General features: G+C 36.7%; 1 protein-coding gene across 11 annotated transcripts in view; it reads left to right on the top strand.

Moving 5' to 3' along the window:
- Positions 1–12,567, top strand: part of DAAM1 (dishevelled associated activator of morphogenesis 1) — a 289,381-nt gene that overhangs the window by 90,437 nt on the left and 186,377 nt on the right. For 6 of the 11 annotated variants that reach the window (XM_037006952.2, XM_037006924.2, XM_037006938.2 and 3 more), the window contains exon 2: positions 8,524–8,567. The exons of the other annotated variants lie outside the window; for them this stretch is intronic. The gene's annotated coding sequence lies outside the window, so the exon portion shown is untranslated. The remainder of the gene's footprint in view (positions 1–8,523; positions 8,568–12,567) is intronic. 11 annotated transcript variants of the gene reach the window in all.

Below are 12,567 nucleotides of genomic sequence, written 5' to 3'. Positions count from 1 at the left end.
GAACCTTTTCCAACAAAGCTTGGTAACACTAAGAGCCTTAGGTGTTTGGTTCAAGAATAATCGCAGAGCTTGTAACTTCCGTGGGGCCCTCCTTGGCTTTGTGTCATGCTCCTGGTATTTTCAAGTGTTGATTTATCCTTATATTGCAGGAAACAAAGCAATTTTGCCAATTTAGGTTAGCAAAGTTGTTTAATCTGTAGAAAGGCACAATCAAAATGAAAATTCTTCTGTTTTGTTTCGAGATTTTTCTTCTTTTAAAAAGAAATGTAGACGACTGTCACTTACTCTGGAATTAGTTTCTAACTTGGTAATGGAAGAAATCTTCTAAGTGAATATATAAAACACTCACAGCATCAGTTCTTAGTAGTGTCACCAAGAGCTCAGGTTAGAGGCAACTGATAAAACAGATACTATTTAAGAAATCAGTAAGGAGGGTAGCTTCTGGATGCAGCTTGGAGGTAATGTCCGGTTGGCAGGGCAGGCTGCTTTGGCAGATACCTCTCTTTAAATTACATTTGCCTAGCAAGTGTACTGTCTTTTTATGTAGATTGTGCTTACAGTGTCTGAGAGTGACTGATAGAGACTGGAATTGAAAGATGGTTCTGAAGTGCCCCCTACCCACTTCCTTCAAGCCATCACTTATTATTCCCACTGAAAGAGGGACAGATAAAGAGGCAAGTTGATTTTGGTGACCTACATTCCACGCTGGCAGACTATTTCTGCAGCAAAAAAAAAAAAAATGTTTACCTTTTTATTTTCTGGCATCCTTTCCACTGCTCCAAGAGCAGAGAACTGAGCACTTAGAGTGAGTTTGTGTTCCCAGTACAGGTGTCTAAAAATGAGTTAAATGTTAAATCTTAGGAGCACTGCAACAAATGTATAGAGGCTTCTCCCTTCCACTCCCCTCCCGATCTCAGTTAATCTGAAGTTATCAAATATGTCTTCAGCTTTGGTGAGCTTTATTTTCCTTGTTCATATTTAAGCACTCTTGGTTTTTATCCCTATCAGTGGCTTCCTGCAGTAACCGCTTCCCTCATCTGGAATATCCATTCCTCTGTGTGTCTAAATTCTCCTTGTGCTCCAGCCTGAGTGCCACAGTCTCTAGGAAGCCTTCCCTGTCTGTTCCTCAGCTGTTACCACCCTCCTCTGCTCCTTCCTCCTCAGAGCCCTTAGCCTGACCACACAGCTCAGGACTTCCAGCTAATAGTGATACTACTAGTCAAGGAATGCGAGGTGCATGCATGTGCCAGGCCCTTCCTAATACTTTACGTGGGCTTCATCATGACTCCTCTCAACAACTGTATGAGGTAGGTGGGTACTATTACCATTTTACAAGTGAAGAAACTGAAGCATGAAGAAGTTAAGGAACTTGCCTAGCTCAGCTAGTTAGCGGTAGACCAGGTTAAGGACCCAGGCAGTCCAGCTCTTTATGCCTGCCTCACATGAAAGTCTTGCCTTCAGTTTTCCCCTAGGTTACATTCTTTTCTCTCCCTCAAGTTGGGGGCATCACAACTTCCTTTGCATTTCTTAATTTTGAAACATTGCTGACCAGTAAGTGCTGGGTTGATTGCAAGTAAAAGCGCTTTGCTACGGAAAAGTCTCATTTTCTGTAACATTAAATGTTAAATGAGATTAAATATGTTGCATTGGTGTATTTGAATGATAAAACTTCTGAAATCCCTCTTTTTTGCTTATGTAAATGATAGGCAAATTATTTGAAAAAGGAAATGCTCCTATATGCCATCATTAAATCTATTTGGAGTCTGTCCAGTATTAGGCCCTGTTTGTTAACTGAGATAACTTTTCTGTGGGTCGAATAGCTTATCTGATAAAAACCCTTCTCACTCAGAACAGGGCCTTAGAAACCTGCCTTGAGAGTTAAGACTTGAATAACTTCTTATCTTCTGTCCTCCCTGTTGTCTTTTAGCATAAACTGTGAAAACTCTTTTGCAAAGAAAATATGAAAACTTACTTGAGCAGTAGTCAAACATGTCATCTAACATTGGGTACCCTTAAATATTTTTAAATAAGCTCTTTTTTTTCCCACCTCAGAAAAGTGATTTTTATTTTTATGGTGGAGCAAATTTGGTGCCAATTGCAACTCTTTTAAACCTTAGCTACTATTGTGAATTAAATGTGGAAAACTAGGGAAGCAAGTTCAACTTCCAGTGTAGTTGGTGCGATTTCCTGACTGACACTAGATCTTTTCCTTTTGGCTTAAAACTGGATATTGTGCCACTTTGCCAATATTTAGTAAAGACAATTGAGTAAAACACAAACCGTGTCATTTAGGAACTAATAGGAAAGTTATGCCCTAACAGCATATTATCAGGAAAGGAAAATGAAAACAAAAGGCTTATTAACTATTGGGTTATTACTCAAAAGCAATATTCATTCAACAGACATTGATTTCAAAAGCCTTTTTCTTTTTCATTCACCTTGTTATACTTCCTAAGTATGCATTCACCTTTAGCAGTAACCTGAACTTGTCCTGTTCTATTAATTGTACCAGGATCGGAGTTTAATGTTACTTGTACTTCTGCCAGGTACATAATTAGGTTCCACTATTAAACTAGTCTTTGTCTTTTTCATTTCTGAAAAAAAAAAATCTTCAGTGTGATTAGCAAAAACATTGCCCATCTAATTTTCTGAATTTAGACTCCCAAGAGTAGACAGCCCATGTCTGAGTTTTGGGCACTGTCTGGGCAATGCAGATGCCCATCTTCTGGTTCTTATATTCTGGCTTGTTGGCAAAGCTCCATTTGTTAGTGACATACAAACCAGGTCAAGGGCATGGGTTAGCTTTGTCTTGTTTTGAAGCTACAAACTGCACATGTCATTTTAGTCAATTTTTTTTTTAACTCCTCGTTGTCTTGGCCACAAAGGAGACTAGACAGTACACTGTGGATATATATCAGCGCAAAGCCATCACCATTAAGAGTAGTAGATGGTGCCATATTATAGAATGAGCTAATGAAGGTCTTAACTTTTTCAGATTCTGTAAGTTAGAGGCAAGGTTTTGCCAGCAGTTTGCCAAAGAAATATATACTTCTGATAGGTGTCCTGTGAAGACTGGGTCAGGACTAAAAACAGCTTCCTAGAACTTTGCCAAATCCCCAGAGCCTAGGTTTTTTTCCTTCCTTGGGAATGTAACTGAAGTCCTTAGTGTGTGTTTTTGTGCCTCTTCCAGGCTTCACTCTTCTTTTATAAAGCTTCCTCAGATTTGCACCCTAGGAGAATGAAGGATGGTGGTCAATACCATCCACCAGGTGAGTTAGATTGTTCATAATGTTCTAGGCTTGAATCTGTATTTGTTTCATAGAGATTTGGTAAAACTGAGCAGTGAAAGGTCTAGAGATGAGTTATAACTTGCAGTTCTGTGACAAGGGGGTTGGAGTAGGAGCCTTTCTAAATCCTGAAATTTATTACAAAATTTACTTTAAAAAGTTAAAGGAAATGAAATTGAAAGTTAAGTCATTTGAAAGCATGAAAACATTCTCTACCCTTGAAAGTTGGTGAAATTATGGATAAGAAAATGTCTCATAGTTTTGGCCAAGGTAAATGATTTAGGATTAGAAATAAAATGATAGCTATGGTTATCTCATACTAGTGGTGGTTATTTGATTTAGGATGAGGGTGGGAAAAAAAACACACTAACATTTCTGTTTGGTTTCCATTCTGTTTTGTGTGCAGCAATCTTGTTTGCATTACAGGTACTTACCCCCTGACCATTGCTCAGGACTCAGTGGCAATTCAAACTAAAAGTCAGAGAGCATGTGGAATAAATCCTGCTCAAATTGAAGTTGATGCCTGAGAGGGCATCATGTTCTCAGAAGGTTAAATGGAAGGCCTGTTACTATATTTTTGCATTTTTGAAACCAGAAATAGAGATTGGATTGGACTAGAAAACTCCTATAATGCCCTTAGGGCTTGACATTCTGTGAGCAGGTGACACAACTACAGAAGTTCCAGTAGCAAGTTTTCTGCTACAGGATTGATTTAAAATTTAAAAATATACGTTATTTTTAGTTTGACCCAGTTTCTTTTCAGGTTGTGACTGAACTGTCTTTCTTCCATACTCTACCTTTTCCGACTACACTCCTTGGATTGTATGTAACTTGAGTCTGGAGAACCAGTCAACTGCTTCCTTGCCATTTCTGCTCGCACAGCCTCCCTGTGCACAGAGGAGAGGGCTGTCCCCAGTCAGCCAGGTTTCATACTCACAACCACTGACCTTATAAAGAAGCACATCTTCCCTCTTAACTCCTAGTTTAGAATAGGGGACTGTGTGACAGCAGAGAGCAGACAGTTTACATTTTAATTCTCTCAAGCTCAGATTGTTTTTTCTGATGGAACAAGTTGGGGGAAGTAAGGTGGAGGGAGGACAGAGGGAGTTACTGGATTTCACTTATCTTATCATTTGTTTCCCTCTGGATTGCCTTTGTTTATGCTGTCTCTTCAGGCCAGGAATTCCTCCAACAGAAAGCATGCATACACTCGGGAATATTCAGATTAGGGCTTCCTTCTTCTCTGCTCCATTTGCTGACTTGGCTCTTCTCTCTATAGCCTGATATGAAAGGAGGGCTGGAGATACTTAACCTGCTTTTAGTTCTTGTGTTATATGGGAAAGAGATCTTCAAACAGTGACTTGGGGCAAACATGTTAGTGATTTTTGTGATGGAGAAAGAGGATGTTGAGTAGTTTTAAGTTTAACATCTACCTATGACTTATGCTGATGGAGAGTTTGCCACAAACACCTTGAATGAAATCCCTTCATCTTTGATTGCTACTTTGCAATGGCACAGAGGAAAAAGGAAAATAAATTGAATTTAGGTTGAGATTTGGGTAATCTGAGCAATTCCTTTATATATCCCGAGTCTGTTTCCTCATTTGTGAAACAATGTGAAAATTCTAAAATTTTATGCAAATAGTATTCTCTCAAACTAATGACCTCATGTATATGGCATTGTATAATACTGATGTAATAGTCACTGGGTTTCCTGGTGATGGAGATCAGTGAAGGGGAACCTTTATTTTTTCACTTTGAGAGTTTCCAACACTGCCCCCTGCTCTTAACGCAGTGTACCTGAGACCCTGTGCTTGGCTGGAGCTAAATCCTCCAGATCTGATCCTTAGTCTCTTCTTTTTACTGAACAGTTTCTAGTCGTATTTCCAGGAGCTCAAGAAGTTCCATAAGATATAGGAATGAGGCTAGAAATGTCCTTGGTTTATCATCCAGTTCTGTTTAAATTGATAATCTCTTTAAACCAGAGTGTGACTACCAGTGGTACACAGAATAGATGTAGCCAGCTGTCTTTTTTTTTTGGTTTGGCCAGCACATTGTTATTTTTTAAAATAGAATGATTTTAGTGAGCATTTACACTCTGATTTGTCACAGACCTCACCACACCCTAGTGCCTTATACACAGCCACTTTGTTTATGTGATATTTCTTTACCTCCTTAGCCCTTGAAGGCATTTGAATTTGTGATCCCTATGTTAAACTAAGTTAAATTATAATGAGAGTCTGGCAAATGATCCAGTTCGGGGATTCTCAACCTCAGCACCATTGGTGTTTTGAATGGGAGGATTCTTTGTTGCGGATGTCCATGTGCTGGGCTCTGTAGGGTGTTTAGAAGTATCGTTGGCCTCTATCCACTAGATGCCACTAGCAACCTTTTCTCCAGTTGTCACAACCAAAAAAAATGTCTCCAGGCATTTCCAAATGTCCCCTGCGAAGCAAGGTTGGCCCTGGTTGAGAGTCATTTGATAGATTTCAGTTGGCCTGAGAACTTTAAACATTGGGACCAGGCTTACATATTTAGGGATAAATTGGAATTCATCTGGGAAACCAAGCTACCCTGCTGTTTTTATTTATTTGGGCAGTTGGTTAGAGTGAAGTAAAGGTCACTGGATTAAACCCTTTGGGGTCACTTCTCCATTCTTCCATGACCACTGCCGGGGAGGCCAGCCACCTTTGTAGGACATGTCCTTGGTTACAACAGGGGACTCTGAGACACTGATGCTGGGTCAGGGCAAGCCCACTGGTGCTAGTGGGTAAACAACTTTGAAGCCCATAGTCTGTGTTGGTAGGTCAGTAATGTTATATGTGGATAAGGAAGATGAGGCTTTGGGGAAAGAAAAGGTCAGCTCTGTCATTACAGTCAAAGGCCAAAATGCTTTAAAAAAGCACGGGAAGGGGGATGTTTCAGCCTTTAAAAATGACAGCTTATCTCAAATCAGTAATGTGGGAAGAGCTCTGAAAAGGATTAACAGAGTGATGTACCTTTTTATTCTCTCCTTCAAACAAGAATGTGTTTAAAATTTAGGCTTAGCAATGCTCAAACTTACCTTTCCTCTCAGAAAAACATTGATAAGATTTCCAGTGTACAAAGGGAGAATGTTGTGAACTTTTAAACAACTTGAGCTTAGTTCTTGAGTAACTAAGGTGAAGATAATGCTTGGGGAAGCACACAGTTTCAGTTAAAACGTAAACCAGAGTCCCTTCTCAGTGAGAGAGGTGGGACTTTTGCAGGGATCCTTGCCTCTTCCTGCAGGCTGTGTGTTATTTTTCTGTCATGCCTGGGCATCAAATTTCTCCATGGTGGGTTTAAAAAAGAAATGCCTAGGAATTCTGATTTGGTAGATCTGGGGTTGGAGCCCAATCCCTAGGATCTTAAAACTCTCTAGGTAATTCTGATATTTAGTTAGGCCAGAAAACATGTGGGAAGAACAAAAGATCTTGCATTTGGGGAATGTGGTTATAGCTGTAAAAGTGTCCTGGGCCTGGCTCGTTGGCTGGTTAATTGTCCATTTTGGTGTGAATATTTTTTTACCTTTCTAGAATTTGAGTTTGTAGAAAGGATAGGTCTTTTTTTTTTTTTTACATGTAGTGTAGTGTGCATTACCTAATTCATGGAAACTAATGTTTCTAATAATCTTGAAGCTTTATTATATCTTGGCAGGCTTTACTGATAATTTGTGGAAGTCATTCTCTCCTTTTCAGATGCTTTCCTGGGAGGATCAGTTTGCATATTAACCTATTGTTTAAAAGAAAAGGAAACAAGCCACCCAATCATAAATGTCCCACACCACGAATGCCCTTGAGATAAAGTAGGTGGGAGAGTAGTAGTAAAAGCTCTTACTAGCTTCTATTCTAGGAAAATAACTTTCACAGCTAAGTTTACCTCAATGAATTTCTCATCAGACTCTGGCTGCAGAAACATGGGGTAGGTTGCTTTGTTGAAATTTCTGTCCTCGTCCTTGACCTATGCCAGGTGTCACCATTGGAGGACTCTAATGTCCCATAGCAGCAACCACCAAAAATGGAAATAGAATAAAATGGCTCTTCATACTTGGATTTTACTTAGAATTTCAGTTCCAGATTTCCATCAAACATAGCAAAGGCAAGGCAATAAAAATTTTAGGGGGAAATATACAGGACATTTTATGGACTAGCTCATAAGCCATAGAAGCAATACTTTAAAGCATCATTCATTCATCCATTTGGCATGTAAAAAATGTTTTAATATTGGGTATGAGCATTTCAGAATGCTGATTTAAATCCAGATTTTTTCTTTTGGAATACAGAATTCTTGGTTTGCTTAAAACTCAGTCATCCTCTGTTTTCAGCTTCTGAAGTAAACAAATTGCATTGTGCAGGTAAAAAGATTCTCTGCTTTCATTGGCATGTAGTTGCAGGTTTTGTTTATTTGATCATGTCTGTGTTTTTAAAGGAATATTCCCAGAACTGGTTATAGGAAGCAATTCTGTACAAGCTCAAATCAGTTTTTCCAATATTTATTCTGTCTGTAGATCAAATCTATCCTGGGTTCTGGTTCTCTTTTTCCCCCTAAGTGCTGATTTTGAGTCTTAATTGGCCAATATTTTCTAGTACTAGAGAAGAATTTGTTAGCATGCCTTGGTATTAAAGGAAGGATGACAGTTTAAAAGAAAGAATACAGACTTTCTTTTTAGGGGTGATGAAAATGTTTTAAAATTAGTGGTTATGGTTATATAGTTTGTAAATATATTAAAAACAACTAAGCTGTACATTTTAAACAGATGAATTTGGTGGCATGTGAGTATCTCACATAAATATACCTCAATAAAGTTGTTACTTTTTTACAAAGGCTAAAAAGAATGAAATTAACTACAGTCTTAAAAAAAGAATTTTGGATCTTTTCCATTTCTTTTCTTCATGTACGTCTCAGTTTTTTCTCTAAATAAATAGATGTATAATATGGACAAAGACTAGTTGGGATAATTCCTTAATATTTATGGACCACCTGAGACATGGAAAACTTGGTTATAAAGACATTTTTGTTGTAATGGGATCTAATATTTTTTTCATACATCCTAATCACAAGCAAGGATATTGAAGGATAGAAAGCTTTGTATTATTTTACATGGTATAAAATACACAAAAAAAGCTTTTGTACTGTGATGATAAGCTAAGGTTTTGCTGATATGTTTGGCTTAGTCACAATTTGCTTTAAACTTGTTCCATTTGATTATTTTGCAGGATTTTTCTGCTGTAGAAGCCTTCACACTGTAAAAAGCACTCAAGTATGTAATCTTGCCTATAAAGCTAACTGTGTGTGTTGAAAAAGGAATATTTCATTTATAAGGGATTATGTAGCTCAGGGTTTCTCAAATTTGGATTCATGATCCTTTGAGAAACACTAAGTTAAACTGCTGAATGTTTAGGTATTCATCTGGTGCCAATGGGATAATAAATTCATGTGCAGAAGTAAACTTTGAGGTACTGTGGTACTGTTCAAGTATAAGATACTTATCCAGGCATATTAGTTTTATTGCTGCATAGTGAATTACCACAAATTTAGTGGTTTACAGCCCCACCAGGTCAGAAGTTTGGGCTAGTTCTCCATTCATGGTCTCACCAAGGTTAAATTCACCTGTCGGCCACTGTAGTTCTCATCTGAATCTTGGGGGCTTCTTCCAAACTCACTGGTTGTTTATTTCCTTGTGGCTATAGGACTGAGGACAACTGGCTGTTGGCCAGGGACTGCTTTTTGCTCTTATAGGCCGTCCACATTCCATGCCGCATGGTCCATATTGGTAGTTCACATGTGGATGTTTGCTTTTTTCCAGACTAACTGGAACACAGCTCTCTGACTTGGCTTTTCTGCAACCAGGCAGAGAAAAGGGTAATTTTAAGGTCTCACCTGATTAGGTCATATCCAGGATAATATTTTCCCTTTGACCATATAATGTAACATAATCATGAGAGTGATATATCATCATATTCATAGGATCCACTCACTCTCAAACAGTAATGGGATGGGTGTTACTTAAAGTCCTGCCTATTTTACTATATAATAGAAATTATGACATTGTATTATTGATGATTATTAAGATGAAACCCCAAATGCAAAAATGGATGATACCTCACAAATATGCCTTAGGACCCTCTGTCTTCCTAAAATGTCTCTCCCTCAGATTTATTGTTTTCCAATCCTACTTTTCTTGTTTCAAATAGAGTGAAAATAATTTTTAAAAGTTTGTTATTGAAAATTTCTTACACACATACACATACACATGTAGAATGACAGATACAGCTAGTATAAGAATCCTACATATAACCATAGCTTCACCCGTTACTAATTCATGAGGAATCTTTCAATTCTACCCCCAACTACTGTCCACCAACTCTGGGATTATTGTAAAGCCAGTCCCAGACATTTTATAATTTTTCATTTGGAAATATTTTAATACTTATGTCCAAAAAAATCAGGGCTCTCTTTAAAAACAACACTAAAATGCCTTTATCATACCTAAAATAACATATTTCCTTAACATTACCAAACATCTGATCATTTTTCAGATTTATCCTTGGTTTTTTAAAAAGATTGTTTGTGCAACTCATGATTCCAATAAGGCTCATATATTGTCACTTTTTATATGCCCATTTAGTTTCTCTGCATCCCGTGTAGCATTTTTCTTTGCAGCTTACTTGGGGAAAAAACTGGATTGTTTGTCCCATAGAATTTCTCACAGTCTCTACCTCATGGTACGACATCTCTGTTTCCTATAAATTATTTAAGACAAGAATAATTGATGCTATAGACCTATCTGGTCACTAGAGGTAGAATTATAGGTATAATTTACTAGATCTATGAGTGTATAGATGTTTAGAAAAATATTTGGGAGTAGAGCAAGAATGTTAGGTTTTCTAGACTCCTATTATTGAGAGCAGTCTAAGTGTTATATACTTACAGTTTGTGAAAGAGTGCAGTTTAAATTCGTAAAATTCTTAGAGGAAATATACAACACACAGATTTATTAAACAATACTTGAATTTGTTTAGTTCTTTGGCCTAAGTGTTTTTGTTAAATGAGTTTTAGCTTCCATAAAGGAAAAAAAAAATGCTCAAGGAGAAAGGTATTTCAGTTTTGAGTTTTAGAAAATAACCAGAATTTTAAAATTATGAAATAATTACTTTTTTTTATAATAGATTTTTGCTAGTTATTATCTATCTGTAAGCTCTCCAAAGACATGTCCTCTGTCCTTAAAAAACATGATGTATATTTTTAAATCCTCACCATTGGAATATTCGATTTTAAAAAATGCAACACGATATTGTTTTAAGAGAACAATTTCATATGACTTCCATTGAAACAAAGTTGGAGAGGTTACCTAACTTAAGTTTTGCTTTAGAGGAAAGTATAGGGTTCAGGTAAGTAAAAGCTTAATTAAGAGGATAATAATTTATAATAGGGATACAGAACTTTTTCTGTAAATGTCCAGATGGTTAGTATTTTAGGCTTTGTAGGTTATGCTGTCTCTGTTGTCATTCAATTCTGCCCTTGTTGTAGGAAAAGCAGCCATAGATAATATGTAAACAGATGGGTGTAGCCAGCTGGGAAGAACTGACATCACTGACGTTTTGACAATATTGAGTCTTCTTGTCCATGAACATGGAATAGCTCTCCATTTATTTAATTTTTTTATTTTGTTCATTAGTTTTGTAGTTTTCCTCATATCAATCTTGTACATATTTTGTTAGATTTATACCTAAGTATTTCACTTTTGGAGGTGCTAATGTAAATGGTATTGTGTTTTTAATTTCAAATTCCTCTTATTCATTGTTGGTATATAGGAGAGCAATCAACTTTTATTATTAACTTTGTGTCAGCAACCTAGTTTTTTTTAGATAGTCTTTATCAAGTTGAGAAAGTTCTCCACCATTCCTAGTTTACTGAGAGTTTTATGAATGACTGTTAGATTTTATCAAATACTTTTTCTGCATTTGTTGATATGGTCATATGATTTGCTTGCCTGGGATGGATCCCCCTTGATTGTGTTGTATAATTCTTTTTATACATTGTTAGATTCAATTTGCTAATATTTTGTGGAGGATCTTTGCATGTATATTCATGGGACATATTGGCCTAGAGTTTGTTTTTTTTTCTTCTTGTAATATTTTTGTCTGGTTTTGCTGTTAGTCTAATGCTCACCTCACTGATGAGTTAGGAAGCTTTTCCTCTGCTTATATCCACTGAAAGGGTTTGCAAAGAGTTCCTATAATTTCTTCCTTAAGTGATTGGTGAAATTCACCAGTGAATCCTTATGGACCTAGTGTTTTCTGTTTTAGAAAGTTATTAATTATTGAGCTCTCTGTTTTTATTACTGTTATGGACTGTAAGCACAAACTGATATGTTTATGGATAGTTGACGGTAAAGAATAATTTTCAAAGAGTTTAAAAATGAGATTATAAAATAAGCACAACAATTTTATTTAACTTATTAATTAGTGAAGGAACCAGTAAGATGTTAAGACCAGTTCAAAGGAGAAGTTGAAGACCAGATACATGTCTGTCCTTCCATCTATCCATCAATCCATCACAATCAGAAATGCCTAAATAAATTTGGTAGTAGATACAAAACTGGTTAATACCCTAACGGGCTATAAAATGTAATGTTTTCTTTTCTACATGTAAAATCAGTTGTATCTCTACCAGAAAAATCCATTTGCTTTGCTATAGATAAGAGCCATTATATTGCTGTGTGTTTTTTACAAATTAATTTCTATCCCTCAAGAGCTGTGAAATAGTCTGGCCCAACAGGTTCTCAAACTTTTTTATTTCAGGACACTTTGAGCTTATAAATATTAAACTGATAAAAGAAACTTGTTTGTTTAATGTATCAATCAGATTAGAAATCAGAATTGAGAAGATTTTTTTCTTTCTTAAACAAAAGAGAAAACAGTAGTGAAACCTATTTCATGTTGTCATCTGGGTGATGACTTCATCATGAGTATTGAAACTTTCAGAAAATTACACTATATACTCTTTGAGAGAATGAGAGAAAATGGCAAATGACATCTTAATATCATCATGAAAATAGTTTCAAACTCATAAGTACCCTGACAAGGTCTGAGGCTCCCCAGAGCTTCGCAAACCATACTTTGAGAACCATTGGCCTAGTTAAAAGAACAAAAAGTCAAAGATAGTCTCCAGAGGATCTGCTAGAACACAAAAGATACCCAGTGGTCTCTTTTGCTCATTTCTAAACCTTGGGTTTTTTTCTAACACTAATCCCTTCC

This window comes from Manis javanica, chromosome 8 (assembly GCF_040802235.1).
Source record: "Manis javanica isolate MJ-LG chromosome 8, MJ_LKY, whole genome shotgun sequence".
NCBI lineage: Eukaryota > Metazoa > Chordata > Mammalia > Pholidota > Manidae > Manis > Manis javanica.
This window is presented reverse-complemented; position numbering and strand designations above follow the sequence as displayed.